Below are 14,528 nucleotides of genomic sequence, written 5' to 3' on the forward strand. Positions count from 1 at the left end.
TTCTTATTTTCCACTCCTTTCACATGTGTTTTTTCTTTGTAAAGAGAGGTTAGTTGAGAACTAATGAAACATTTATATCAGTGCTTCAAAGATCAACCTCATATATCAGTGCTTCAAAGATCAACCTCATTGGTCCATTCATAAGTGGATTGTCTATGTCTATAATTCATTCAAATGATCAGTCAATTAAGCCGTCATTAAACTCAACTATAATTTCTGAATAATTACCATGTTCAAAGCACTGGTACAAAGAAGAGAGAGAGAAGATTTGTCCTTATAGGCCCTTCTCCGAATAACTCATAATCAACTGCGGATAAAAGACATAAAGTCACAAGGTAGTGGTGCAGTGTAAAGAGTAAAATACATCTATACACCATCCATCCATCAGTCATACACTGGGACCATTGATGACATACTAGATATTTGTTCTAATTTTCTAGTGCAGAGATTATTCCCCTGCAAAAACAGAAATTGAAAGCAAATTGGTAATTGAGTAATATCTTCCTTTCTTCCAGCATTTTCAAATATTTTGAAATTTTCTTGTTGTCGTTCCAGTTTTATTTCACTGTGGTCAGAGAATATACTCTTGCTTTTAAATTTGTGGAAATGTGTTTTGTGGCTATATTATCTGTTTCACTTTTTGTTCTATAGATAGTTGAATAGGTTTTCTGCTATCGTTGAGTGAAATGTTCTGTAAACGGTGATTACATCTTGTTGATTGAGTTGTCTGTAAGTTCTCACCACTGATTTTTCTCTTTAGTTGTTGTATCAATTGTTGAGAAAGGGTGTTTGAAGTTCTTAACTATAATTCCAGATTTGCCTCTTTCTCCTTCTAGTTCTATCAGTTTTTGCTTCATCTAATTTGCTTCTCTATTTTTTGGTGCATATGCATTTAGGATTGATATTTTTTTCTTGTTAGTTTGTTTTATCATTATGTAATGTCCCTTTTTGTCACTAGTAAATTTTATTTTTTCCAAAGTATACTTTATCTTATGCTAATATTACTACTCCTGCTTCCCTTTGATAAATTTAAATATCTTTTTCCATACTTTTACTGTTAATCTGCTAATGTTGTTTTATTTGAAGTGAGTTTCTTGTAGACAGCATATAATTTGGTAATCTTTTAAAATATACTCTTCAAATCTCTTTAATTGGTGCTTTTGATTCCATTTACTGAAATATATATTTCAGTTACAGCATTTTCATTTCCAAATTCTCCATTTTGTTCTTCTTTATATCTTTTTTTTTACATTTTTGCTGAGTTTTTCTAGTTTGTTGTTGTTGTTTCAAGCATTTTTGTAATTGCTCATTTAATCATTTTTACCATGGCTGCTTTAAAATTTCTCAGATTATTGTAACCTCTTTGTCATCTCAGTACTGACATCTGTTTTATTTTAATGTATTTATTTTGTTGCATATATATTTAACTGAAAAATGAAGATTGTATGTATTTATGGCATACAACATATGATGTATACATATATACACACACATATAAACACACTCATATTATCCATACATACACATTATGGAATGGTTAAATCAAGTTAATTAATATATGCATTACCTCATATGCTTATCTTCATTTTGTGGTGAGATCACTTAAAATCTCCATTGACAATTATCAAGTATACAAGATGGTGTTATTAACTATACACACCATGTTGTACAAAAGATCTCTTGATCTTACTTTTCATACCTAATTAAATTTTTGTCTCCTTTGACCAATATCTCTCTACCCCCTCCCCCAACACACACATCACACTTTGGCCCCTGGTAACCACCATTCTACCTTCTGCTTCTATGAATCCTAGTTTCTTAAATTTTTACATTCAGGTGAGATTATGCAGTATTTGTTTTTCTGTACCTGACTTATTTCACTCAGTATAATGTTCACCAGGTTTATTCATGTTGCAAACAACAGGATTTGACAGAATGTTCTTCCTTTTTTACGGCTAAATAGTATTCTGTTGTGTTTATATGCTATATTTTATTTATTCATTTTTCTTAGCCCACTCAGAAGGCTGTAACATATAACCTTATACTGGGTAATTTACAAACAACAGAAATTTATTGCTCACAGTTCTGGAGGCTGTGAAGTCTAAGATCAAGGCACCAGCAGATTTTGTATCTGCTGAGATCTTGTTCCTTACAGATGGCACTTTGTGGATGCATCCTCACAAGGAGAAGAAAGACAGCTTTTTTCAACCTCTTTTATAAAGGCACTCATCCCATCAATGAGGATAGAGCCCTCACAACTTAATCACTTTCCAAAGTCTTCAACTCTTAAAACTATTCGATTATCAGGGTACAACACCTGAATTTTGGGGACACACCAACATTTAGACCACAGCATTCTTCCCATGGCCTCCACAAATTCCTGTTCTTCTAATATGCAAAATATAGTAATTTCACCACAATAGCCCTGAGTCTTAACTTGTTCCAGTGTCAACTCAAAAGTCTAAAATCCAGTCTTGTCTAAAAAATCATCTAAATCAGTTATGGATGAGATTCAAGGTATGATTTATCTTGAGGCAAATTCCCCTCCAGCTTTGAGCCTGTGAGATCAACTGAGTTAGGTGCTTCCAGAATACAACAGAGGGAGAGGCACAGGCCAGCAGCCATATCTTCAAAACTCTGCTGGTTGCTACCCAAGCCTCAGCTCACAGGGATGCCTAGGTACAACTAAAGTTTGAAAGGACACCAAGGTTTCAACCATAGCGACATTGATTCACTGATAGATGCAGACTGATTACATATCTTGGTTATTATGAATAATGCTGCAATTGAACATAAGAGTACAGGTATCTCTTCATTATACTGATTTCATTTCCTTTAGATACATATCCAGCACTGAGATTGCTGGATCATATTATAGTTCTAGTTTTAATTTTTTCAGAGACTTTTATACTGATTTCCATAATGACCATCTTAATTTACATTTCTACCAACAGTATGACAGGGTTCCCTTTCAATACATTCTCACCAATACCTATTATCTTTGTCTTTTTGATAATAGCTGTTCTAAGAGGTATAAGATGACATCTCATTGTGGTTTTAATTTACATTTCCCTGATGATTAGTGATTTTGGGCATTTTAAAATACATCTATTGGCCATTTATGTGTCTTTTTTATTTTTATTTTATGAAATGAATGTTTCTTTTTTGAGTAAAAGGTAGCAAAAATTACAGTGGTCAAGAGCATGGTCTCTAAAGTCAGAATGACTAGTGGTGTCATAGTTATAGCTATACAATTTTTCCTGTTCATGTATGTTTTTATTGATACATAAAAATTGTAAATATTTATGGGGAACATAAGATATTTTAATACATGCATACCAAGTAAAATGATCAAATCGGGGTAATTAGTGTATCCATCAGCTCAAACATTTATCATTTCTTTGTGTTGTGAATATTTCAAATCTCTTTTAGCTATTTTGAAATATATAATAAGTTGCTAAATATAGTCACCCTATTTTTGAGAAATGTCTATTCAGGATCTTTGCTCATTTTTAAGTCATGTCTCTGGTTTTCTTACTATTGAGTTGTTTGAGTTTCTTACATATTTTTGATATTAACTTCTTATCAGGATGTACGGTTTGCAAATATTTTCTGTTATTCAATAGGTTGTCTCTTCGTTTTGTCGTTTTCCTTTGCTATGCAGAATGTTTTCAGCTTGGTGTATTCCCATCTGTCTGTTTTTTTGTTTTGTTTTGTTTTGTTTTGTTTTTTTTCAGTTTTTTCACCTGCGCTTTGGGGATCATATCGAAAAAGTCCTTGTCCAGACCAATGACATGGAGCTTTCCTCATATGTTTTATTCTACTAATTTTGTAGTTTGTGACTCTACACTTACGTCTTTGTTTCATTTTAAATTAGTTTGTGTATATATATATGAGATAAGGGCCTAATTTCATTCTTCTGTATATGTATATCTAGTTCTTCCAACACCATTTATTTAAGAGACTCTCCTTTTCCTATGGTGTGTTTATGGCAGTGGTACTGGCATCGTTTGATTGCCTTTAAAAAATTTAGGTTGATATCTTCCTGGTTCTCGGTATAATGAATAATTTCTTTATTGAAATTTGGACATTTTCATATTATAAGATGATGGATATTATATAAAACTTCTTAGCTTTCTCTGATACCAATACAGAAGGAGAAAGTTGGGGCTATTTTATGACAGCAGGTCAAGGTAGAATTCTCATTTCCTATTGCCCTTAACTGACACACAAGAGAAAGGGAGTACTCTTCTTTCTAAGTGGGAGTGGGTGGTCTTGTTAACCCTGGGTGCTGCTGCAAGTCTCTGCTTTCCACTAGGCCTTCTCCAACACTTTCCCAGCAGGTGATGGTATGAGGTGATGTTGCAAATTCAGGCTTTCCACTGATGGTAGTGACGGAGGAGTGGGAAGGAGAGGGGATGTCCTGGACAGTAGGGACAAAAGTTCCAGCTTCCTACTTGGCCCTCTTTACATTGCCAGTAGAGGTTTTGTAGTACCTCTTTACAGCTTCACTACATTGGAAATCTTGGCTCCCTGCTCAGCTTTTGCTGGCATGTGGGTGAGGCTACAGTTTTTTCTTTTTTTTTTTTTCAGTGTTTAGTTGTAGTACAGTGGTTATCATCTGAAAATTTTCTCTTGCTAGGATGCTCCTTTCCTGGTCCTTTGACTAAAAGGTTTTGTTGGGATCTTTTTTTTTTTTTTCCATCTGAACTTGTTGACATATCTGGGTTGCAAGCTTCCTCAGCTCCACATTTGTGATACGTGAGGCGAAACTCAGAGGACTCACCACCATATTGTCCCTCGAGTCTCAAGGTCCCTAGCAAGTCTAAGTTTTCTTTACCTTTAGCAATCTTATGTTTGTTTTACACATACTCTCCAAACGTTTTAGTTGCAGTTAGTGGGAAGAATAAGGAAAAATAATCTACTCTATCTTCTCTGAAGTGGCACTTCTGGTAGTAGTTTCCAATACAGTATCTGCTTTCTCCTTCTCACCAGGAAAACCCCATTTTCTGGCGGGAGGCAATGTGCCAAGTTAGAAATATTCATGTCCCTGGATTTCTTTGCCTTTAAAGGCGGCCATGCAATCAAGCTTTGGTCCATGATAAAACAGCCACAATCTACTGGGTAAGACATCTGGAAAAACTATTATTCTTCTAATAAAAACAGAAAGATGGAGGGCCATGTTTTTTTTTTCTTCACCTTTCCCTGCTTCTTTTGGTCTGACATGGGGAATGATGCTTGGAATTTTAACAGCCAAGCGAGCAAACTGCATGCTAAGATTGGTGGAGCAGGAAGCTAAAAGGAGACTGTGTCCTCCATCAACTCCTTTTACAGCTGTGTTAGCATCAAGCTTTCTACCTAAGGAGAGTTTATTATGTAAGAAGAAAACAAAGCAAAACCAAATTCTGTTCTTTTAAGCTACGCTAGTTCTGTGCTCCATGCCAGCTGACTTTTGTTGTGCTCACTAAACAGCATCCTAACAGTTATCCACTCTGCTGTCTTTCACTTGATTTTGGAATCAAGCTAACTTTCATTTCACCTTCAGCTCAAGGCCACTTCCACTAGGATGACTCTCATGTTCTTACCATAAAAGAGAAGTTCTGTTCAACTGTCCTAGCCAAGTGCCGCCCACCTTTGTGCCTCATCTGAATGCAGTGTTTAATTTATGATTCTGTCTTCTTCACTAGCTAACTTCTTAAGGTCAGACATTATGCTTGGTATCAGGTGTAGGCCTGGAACTTCTTAGCTACACAATAAATGGCTTTCAAAAAGGAAGATATATATATATATCTATATATATAGATATATATATATATAATTTGTAGTGTATTATTGCAATTTGTGTTTGTTATGTGAAACTATTTTTCAAGAAATAAGCTCATAGAATATGGCTGTGTTGGCATATTTTACTTTTCTCAACACTCTTGGAAATAGCTGAGATACTGGACAGGAATTATTGCCAGAGTTATATTAAATAGATTTAATTAAAACAACATTAATTCATTTCTTCTTTATGAAATTGGCAAGCCCTCTCTTCCCACGGTGCCAAATTTTGGATATATATGTATTTTGTATCCAGAAACTAGTTTACAGAGCCTGAAGGTGTGGGAGAGCTTCCTGGACAGATTTTCTAAATGTTCTGCCTCCCTGAAGTTCTTATGTGATAAATGGAATTGTCCTTCTGGGATCCATTTTGGAATCACTAAGTGCTCACAGTTTGGCTGCCTGAGTGATGCTAGGATGCCTTTATGACCATCCCAAACCCTCATGATTTTACTGGAGAAGGAGTGAACTACTTTTCCTTTCTGCTGAAGTCCTCATCTTTTATTTCTATTACTAGAGACTACTTCCCATTTCACCCCTCCTTTAACTCCTGGATTGGTTTGTTTGAGAAGATAAAATGATCCTAAGGGATACCTCAAGTCTGGCAGCTCTCTAAAGGCAGTAACAATAACTCTCAGAACACGCCTTCTAGAACACCCTGAGGCAGGGTGAGGGACGAGGGAGGCTTCTGAAGTAGAGCATGGAAAGAGTGAAGGAATGGCCAGTCGGCTAATGTTTGCCTCCTCTTTTCTTGATTGTCATGTGTGGGTCCCATTAGTGTTTGTATTTTCTTTAAGAGGCACGGAATACACAAAGTATGTCCATATAAGATTGTGAACTTCATTGGTAAATGTGTGTGTTCTGACTGCTCCACAAACTAACTGGTCACGCCTGAATGTCCCTATTCCCTGAGACATAGTAACATTAAAGTTAGGCTAACGAATATCCCTACACTGGCCTCTAAGTGTTCAAGTGAAAAAAAGAGCCACATGCCTCTCACTTTAAATTAAAAGGTAAAAATGATTACACTTAGTGAAGTGAGCATGTTGAAAGGTGAGATAGGCTGAAAGCTAGGCCTCTTGTACAAGACAGAGAAGTTGTGAATGCAAAGCAAAAGGTCTTGAAGGAAATTAAAAATGCTACTTGAATGAACACAAGAATGATAAGAGAGTGAAAAAGGCTTATTGCTAATATGGATAAAGTTTGAGGGATCTGAATAGAAAATCAAACCAGCCACAATTTTCAGAGCATAATCCAGAGCATAATCCAGAGCCAGGTCCTAGCTATTTTCAATTTTATGAAGGCTGAGAGAGGTGAGGAAGCTGCAGAAAAAAGTTTGGAGCTAGCAGGGGTTGGTTCATGAAGTTTAAGAAAAGAAGCTGTCTCTATAAGATAAAATAGCAAGGTGAAGCAGCAAGTGCACCTGGAGAAATTGCAGCAAGTTATCCGAAGATCTAGCTAAGATAGTGGATGAAGATGACCACATTAAACAACCGATATTCAATGCAGATTTTTTTTTTTTTAACCTTCTATTGAAAGAAGATGCTGTCTAGCTAGAGAGAAGTCAGTCTGGCTTCAAAGTTTTAGAAGACAGATTGACTCTTGTTAGGGACTAATGCCATTGGTGATTTTAACTGAAGACAGTTTTAATTTACCATCTTGAAAATTCTAGGACCCTTAAGAATTATGCTACATTTATTCTACCTGTGTTCCTCTAACAATGGAACAACAACCTGGATGACAGTGCATTTGTTTACAGCATGAGTTACTGGATATTTTAAGTCCACTGTTGAGACCTGCTGCTCAGAAGAAAAGGTCCCTTTCAAAATATTACTTATCATTGACAAGGTACATGGTCACCCAAGAGCTGTGGTGGAAATGTACAAGGAAATTCATGTTGTTGTTTTTTTTTCTATACCTGTTAACACCACATCCATTCTGTAGCTCATGGGTCAAGGGGCAATTTTGATATTCTAGTTTATTACATAAAAAATACATTATGTAAGACTATAGCTGCCACAGATAGTGAGTCCACTGATGAATGTGGGTGAAGTCAATTGAAAATCTCCTAGAAAGAATTCACTATTCTAGATGCCATTAAATACATTTTTAATTCATGGGAGAAGGTAAAAATATGAACATTAACAGGAGTTTGAAAGAAGTTGATTCCAACCCTCATGGATGAATTTGAGGGGTTTAAGGGGGAAGAAGTCACTGCAGATGTGGTAGAAATAGCAAGATAACCAGAATTAGAAGTAGAGACTGAAGATGTGACTGAATTGCTGCAAACTTTCTCATGATAAACTTAAATGCATGAGGATTTTTGTGAGTTTTTTTTTTTTTTTTATAAATGGGCAAAGAAAGTTGTTTGTTGAGATGGAATCTACTTGTGGTAAATATGCTGTGAACATTTTAGAAATTACAACAAAAGATGCAGAATATTACATAACCTTAGATGATAAAGCAGTGAGAGGATTGACCTGATTTTGAAAGAAGTTCTGCTGTGGGTAAAATGCTATCAAAGAACATCACATTCGATAGATAAATCTTTTATTAAAGGAAAAGACAGTTGATACTGAAAACCTCATCTTGTCTTCTTTTTAAAAATTTCCACAGCCACTACAGCCTTCAGCAACAACCATTCTGATCAGTCAGCAGCCATCAACATCAAGACAAGACCTTTCACCAGCAAAGATTTCAACTCTCTGAAGGCTCTGATGAGTATTAGCATTTTTTAGTAATAAGATAATTTTTAATTAAGGTAAATGCATTGATTTTAGATATAATGTTTTTGCATACTTAATAGACTACAGTGTAGTGTAAACATAACTTTTATATGCACTAAGAAGCTAAAAAAAAGTGTGACTTGCTTTGTTTCAATACTTGCCTTTTGTGGTGGTCTGGAGCTGAACTTACAGTATCACCAATATATGCCTATATCTGAATTATGTTCAATTATGTCCCCAAAACAGCTATAGTAGGAGATGCGTCTACATGTTTAACAAGTTTAAAATTTAAAACCACAAGCACATTATTATAATAAATCAAATAATAACAGAAGGCTGATAATCAGAAAGAACTATTTTTATTTCACTCCTATTACTCAGAAGACCACACCTGACTGCAGTGCTGTGAGACCTGAGCAGAAATATTGTGGGATAATAAATGTATGTTGTACTAAGCCACAAGTTTGTGGTAACTTATTACACAGTAATAGAAGGCTTATACGCATAGCAACTTGTTCTTATTTTGTGGATGGAATGTCTTCCTCATCATCCCCCTTCGAAGATACTAACAAGAGTTTTCTTTCGTTCCCCTCCATTACTTTCATTGGTTCTTTTATTAATTTAGGCTATTTCTTGAGTTAAAAGCTCTCTTCAAATAGAGGTAATTCTTTGTGTTTCTTATGTTTAGATGTGAGACACTAAAGAAGAGATCAGGTACCCAAATGATGCTTGTGACAAGTAAGTTTCCATTTGGGTAGGCAGAAGCAGATATATGGAGATCTTTTCCCTGTTCCTATTGAATTTCTCCAATAGAGATATGTTTGAGCTCTGGCTAAGTGCTAATGACTGGCTACTAGAATTCCATTTGTGAGATGGCCAAGGAAGTCTGAGCACTTGACCATCTTACTGGCTATTATGAAAGAAAGTTTATGGGAAGTCATTCTTTTGGACTAGCCTCTTGCACTTGGCCCCAGCAGACAAGACCAAACCAAAATGGAGTCACTAATGCTAAGTGCAAGGAGGTCCCAAAACAGACCAGTTTTTCCTGAAAGCAGGGAGTTGACACCAACCAATCAGAAAGAACTTATTCTACTTGAGTCAGCATAATAAGAAAATCAGCTCCATTTTAACCCTTACAAAGAAAGTGACCAACAGTGACCTGTTAACCAACTCACTTTTAAAAATTGAGGTTTCCTTAAAAAAAAACAACCATTCTATAATGCCCAGTGGAAAACCCATTCTATTTCAGAGAATGAGATGTTGACTGATTTTAGAATTGCTAATAAAAGACAATTAGATTTTTAAACTAAAGTTGTTTTAGTTTTGTCTTTTGACACCATCAATTAATTCCTATAATCAACCCTAGGCCACATTTTTACTAGGACAATCTTCAGTTTCAATATTTCGGAAAGTACACCCCAGATCTCATCTTGCCTAGGAGTAGATATTTGAATGCCAATGTTCTGCATGTCTGTGCATAGACACTTTATGTATTGACTTGCAACAAACCTTTGCAATGTGAAGCCTCAAAGCTGCTATTTGCTGTACCTATGGCTGGCCTCTGAGACCTTCTCAGGTCTTTGCCATAAATCAATTCTCTTCAATTTTGTGTTTCTTTCAATACACATATTAGATTATAGGACTCACAAATGTTGATGAATAATTACCATTTTAAAAACTGGAAATTAAGAGAACAGAACAGCTAATAGAAAAAAAATAGGATAGGAGTCTAAAAATTGTGTTAAACCATTGTAACTTGGGAACCATCTATATTAAGTGGAACTTTACTAAGATTATTTTTATTCATATGAAATGTTAACTGCTGTTTACATTGCAGAAGCATTTACATTGTAAGGGAGGAGAGAGTTAATTTATTTTATACGATTTAGAATATGAATCTGATAAATATTATTTTACACACTCATGGTTTTGAGAGTATCTACACAATTTTGACTGACACTGGAGAGAATCCGTTGTCACAACTTCTCTCTTCTTTATAGGCCATTGTCTGGCTGCTGTCCAGCTGAAGGAACTTAAGTATTTATCTTAGGGCCTCTTTACCAGTGGCATCCAATATTTGCCACCAACCATTTTCATTTTTTCATTGCTCATTGCTCCCATCCACCCAAATGGCAGAATTCCTCATTTACAGAAGTGAAGCTGCTCTGCTTATGGAAACTCCCCTACTGAGTAGATAAATATCTCCATACAGAGAGCTCATGTTAATCAGCCCTTAGGTAGGGTTAACATTTCATCATTATAATGGACATACAGACAGCCTCCTCAACTTATGATGAGAGTTACATTCAGATAAAGCCAGTGCAAATTAAAAATATCATAAGTTGAAAATCTGTTTAACACACCTAATCTACCAAACGTCATAGTTTAGCCTGGCATACCTTAAACATATTTAGAACACATACATTAGTCTTTAATTGGGCAAAATCATCTAACACAAAGCCTATTTTATAATACAGTGTTGAGTAACTCACAAAATTTATTAAAGACTGTACTGAAAGTGTAAAACAAAAGGGTTGTATAGGTAGTTGAGGTACAGTTTCTATTAAATGTGTATTGTTTTTGCACCATTGTAAAGTCTAAAAGTAGTAAGTTAAACCATCATAAATTAGGGGCCTTCTGCATTAGGCATTGTCTCTGCCTGCTAGGTGAGGCAGAAGATAAACAAAAGCAAATAAATAAAGTCTTAAAAATGTTGGAAAGGAATCTGGAAAGAAGCAATTTTTTCTATATTAAGAATTCATAAATACATTAATAAAACAAATTCATAGGGGCTATTTTAAGAATGACATAAATGACATCAATATTAGAAATGTGAAAGACTCCTCTTGCCCTTAGCCCTAAGTTCTAATGAAAACTACATAAATAATATATATATTATATACATGTGTGCATATATAGAGATAGGAGAGAGAGGCATATATAGGCTAAACTATTACTAAAGTTATATAAATTAATAATGACATTTTAAATGGAAAGATCATATGAAAAAGGTGGGATTTGAGCAGAATTTAATAATGTGAAATAAGTTACAAACATAGTGTGCTATTGCCCTATTCCTTTTGTTTGTAGATAAAATCTATGTCATCATAACAAAGAACAAGAAAAGGATTCGGTTTATATTCAAAGATTCCGGAGGATATAGAAAAATTGACAATGACTGTTTCTAAATTGACACATAGCTCATCATTATTTCTAAAGAGCTTTTAGACTTTGAGGAAATGTTTATCAAAACTATATGTAAATTGTTCACTTATTTCAACTATGTTTCTGGATTTTTAAAAATATGATTCAGCACTCATATTATTATTGCTTTTCTAGAGGGAAGGGAAAAGCAATTATTATTATTAATACTAGTAATAAAAACAGTTGTGATTGCAGAAAATAAGATCAGTAGAGGCAGCAGAAGTAAAAATCACATTTTATTTATTCATTGGACTCATTACAATATGCCTATTGCAACAGCTTATATGCATGTATAAAAATATAAAAACTAATTATAAGTTAAAATATAAATGCTATAAGAATGCAATAAATATGGGGAGAAGACAAATACATACTACAAAAATACCCTAAATGCCCTTAGCACACTAGGTACTAAGAAAACCAGATTGGATGGTATTTGATGTTATATAATTTTCAAAAATATATTAATTAAGCTTCCCCTATTCCCAAGAAAGAAAAAATATCTAAGCTCTTTCTCCCCTTTTATAAGTGATTTTGAGTTTTTCCTTTTTACATATGCTCAGAGGCATTCTGATGGGTTATTTTGAAATATACTATAAACAAATAGAATGAGATGATACCATGTATTTTTTCATGCGTTGAGAACCAAGTTACTGAAAAAATATGTAACAAAGATATAGTAGCTATTATTTAGTGAAAAGATGAAAATACTATTTTATCTACAAAATCTATAAAACATTCACTTACATAAGGTGAATTATCTTTTTCATGCAGCTTCGTGTATGTTTCCTCTTCTCTCAGTGACCTAAATAGCAATATCCAGACACCCCAAAGGTGCAAGTTAACGTCATATCAGATGACACTTTATTTCAGAACAATGTAATTTTACTTGTTAGGTTAAAGCTCTTCAAATGCTTGGGCAACTTTGCTAGTGACCTGACAAGCCTCAAATTAGTAATAGAGACAAATTATTTCACATATTACTTTGTTTTTGTTCTTTAATCCCATACTGGAACTGATTTTAAAATAGTTGGACACTTCAAACACAATTGCAGCTGACACCAAAAAAAATGTAAAAAATCATTTATGGAGTCAAATGTGTTTACAACTAACCTTTTGCTTTTCTCTCATTTTATAAATACACAGCAAACAGAGTACATGAGGCCATATGGAATAATGGAAAGTAACTATAATAAAATTCCTTTAATATGAAAGATTTCTGTTGAGATATTTCTGTTCTTTTTTGCAAAAAATAAATAACATCTCTTGAATAAAAATATTTAATAATTGTTTCCTTATTAATTATTATGGTTTTGGAATGCAGTTAAAATGAATAGCTTGTTAAAGCCACATGACCTGGAAATTAAGGTCCTATTTTGTGTATCTACCATTAGGAATCAATGACCTTTTTTTGTATATTTAAAAAAAGCTATTGCATTAATGACCTGGTAGTTTTTTAAGTATATGAACTATAACTTATTGGAAATTAATTTGCCCAGATATTACTGGCTAATTAACCTTTTATCTAATGATGTTTTCCATGTTTGAAAGTAATAGAAATTATTTCCTTAAATATGGTTGCTGTTTTATAAAATCTTATGTAATTCAGAATTTTCCCAGAGTCAGACTAGCCAACAACCCTGTTATTTCAAATTAATGAGTTTTAAAATTAATTTTACTCTTTTATTAATTCTAAAATATTTATGATGCTTTTCATATTTATCAGATCCTGTATATATGTGTTGAGTGGAGCTCAGCCCTTTCTCTCAAAGAAATTTTTGTCTGGTTTGACATATGACAAGGAAATAAACACCTGTGTGATAAATGCAGTTACAAAGGGGCAAACAAAGTCCAGTGATGTACAGAAGGTGGAAAGACAGGAATGTATCACAGAGGAATCAACTTTTATACTGAAATTTAAAGGTTGGGTAATTTGGATAAGCAATAGTTAAAAGGGCTTTCTACTCAAAGGAATCATATGCAAAGTAATCAAAAAATCAAAATAGAATTCTGGGCCGGGCGCGGTGGCTCACGCCTGTAATCCCAGCACTTTGGGAGGCCGAGGCGGGCGGATCACAAGGTCAGGAGATCGAGATCACGGTGAAACCCCGTCTCTACTAAAAATACAAAAAAAAAAAAAATTAGCCGGGCGCGGTTGTGGGCGCCTGTAGTCCCAGCTACTCGGGAGGCTGAGGCAAGAGAATGGCGTGAACCCGGGAGGCGGAGCTTGCAGTGAGCCGAGATCGCGCCACTGCACTCCAGCCTGGGCGACAGAGCGAGACTCCGTCTCAAAAAAAAAAAAAAAAAAAAAAAAAAAATAGAATTCTGAAGATACTTACATGAAATGATTAAAATTACTTATGAAGTCAAATTGAAATAATATCAGTTAATGTTTATTTAACCCAGACGCTAAGGGCTAAGTTGAGATAAAATTCACATCAGACTTTTGTAGAATTAATGATGAAAGTCTTCTGACATCTTTAATTGAGACCAAAAGTATATCAATATTTCATAATTTATAAATACTTCATAATTTAAATGAATGTTCAAAATGGCAACAGAAGGTGAATAGGAGGTTTCAAGTATATAAAATAATAGGAAAGTGGGAAATAAGAAATAAGGCTCACTCTAATTTTTTTATTACTGCTACACTTTAAGTTCTGGGATACATGTGCAGAACGTGCAGGTTTGTTACATAGGTATACACGTGCCATGGTGGGTTCCTGCACCCATCAACTTGTCGTCTACATTAGGTATTTCTCCTAATGCTATCCA

General features: G+C 34.5%; 1 protein-coding gene across 1 annotated transcript in view; it reads left to right on the plus strand.

Annotated features, from left to right (window-relative positions):
• LOC105496821 (5-hydroxytryptamine receptor 1B) overlaps positions 1-9,294 on the plus strand; it is a 51,510-nt gene extending 42,216 nt beyond the window's left edge. Inside the window, exons 2-3 of the mRNA XM_011767426.3 lie at positions 8,440-8,584; positions 9,238-9,294. The gene's annotated coding sequence lies outside the window, so the exon portion shown is untranslated. The remainder of the gene's footprint in view (positions 1-8,439; positions 8,585-9,237) is intronic.
• The last annotated feature ends 5,234 nt before the right edge of the window (positions 9,295-14,528 follow it).

The sequence above is a fragment of the Macaca nemestrina genome, chromosome 5, assembly GCF_043159975.1.
Source record: "Macaca nemestrina isolate mMacNem1 chromosome 5, mMacNem.hap1, whole genome shotgun sequence".
NCBI classification, from domain to species: Eukaryota; Metazoa; Chordata; class Mammalia; order Primates; family Cercopithecidae; genus Macaca; species Macaca nemestrina.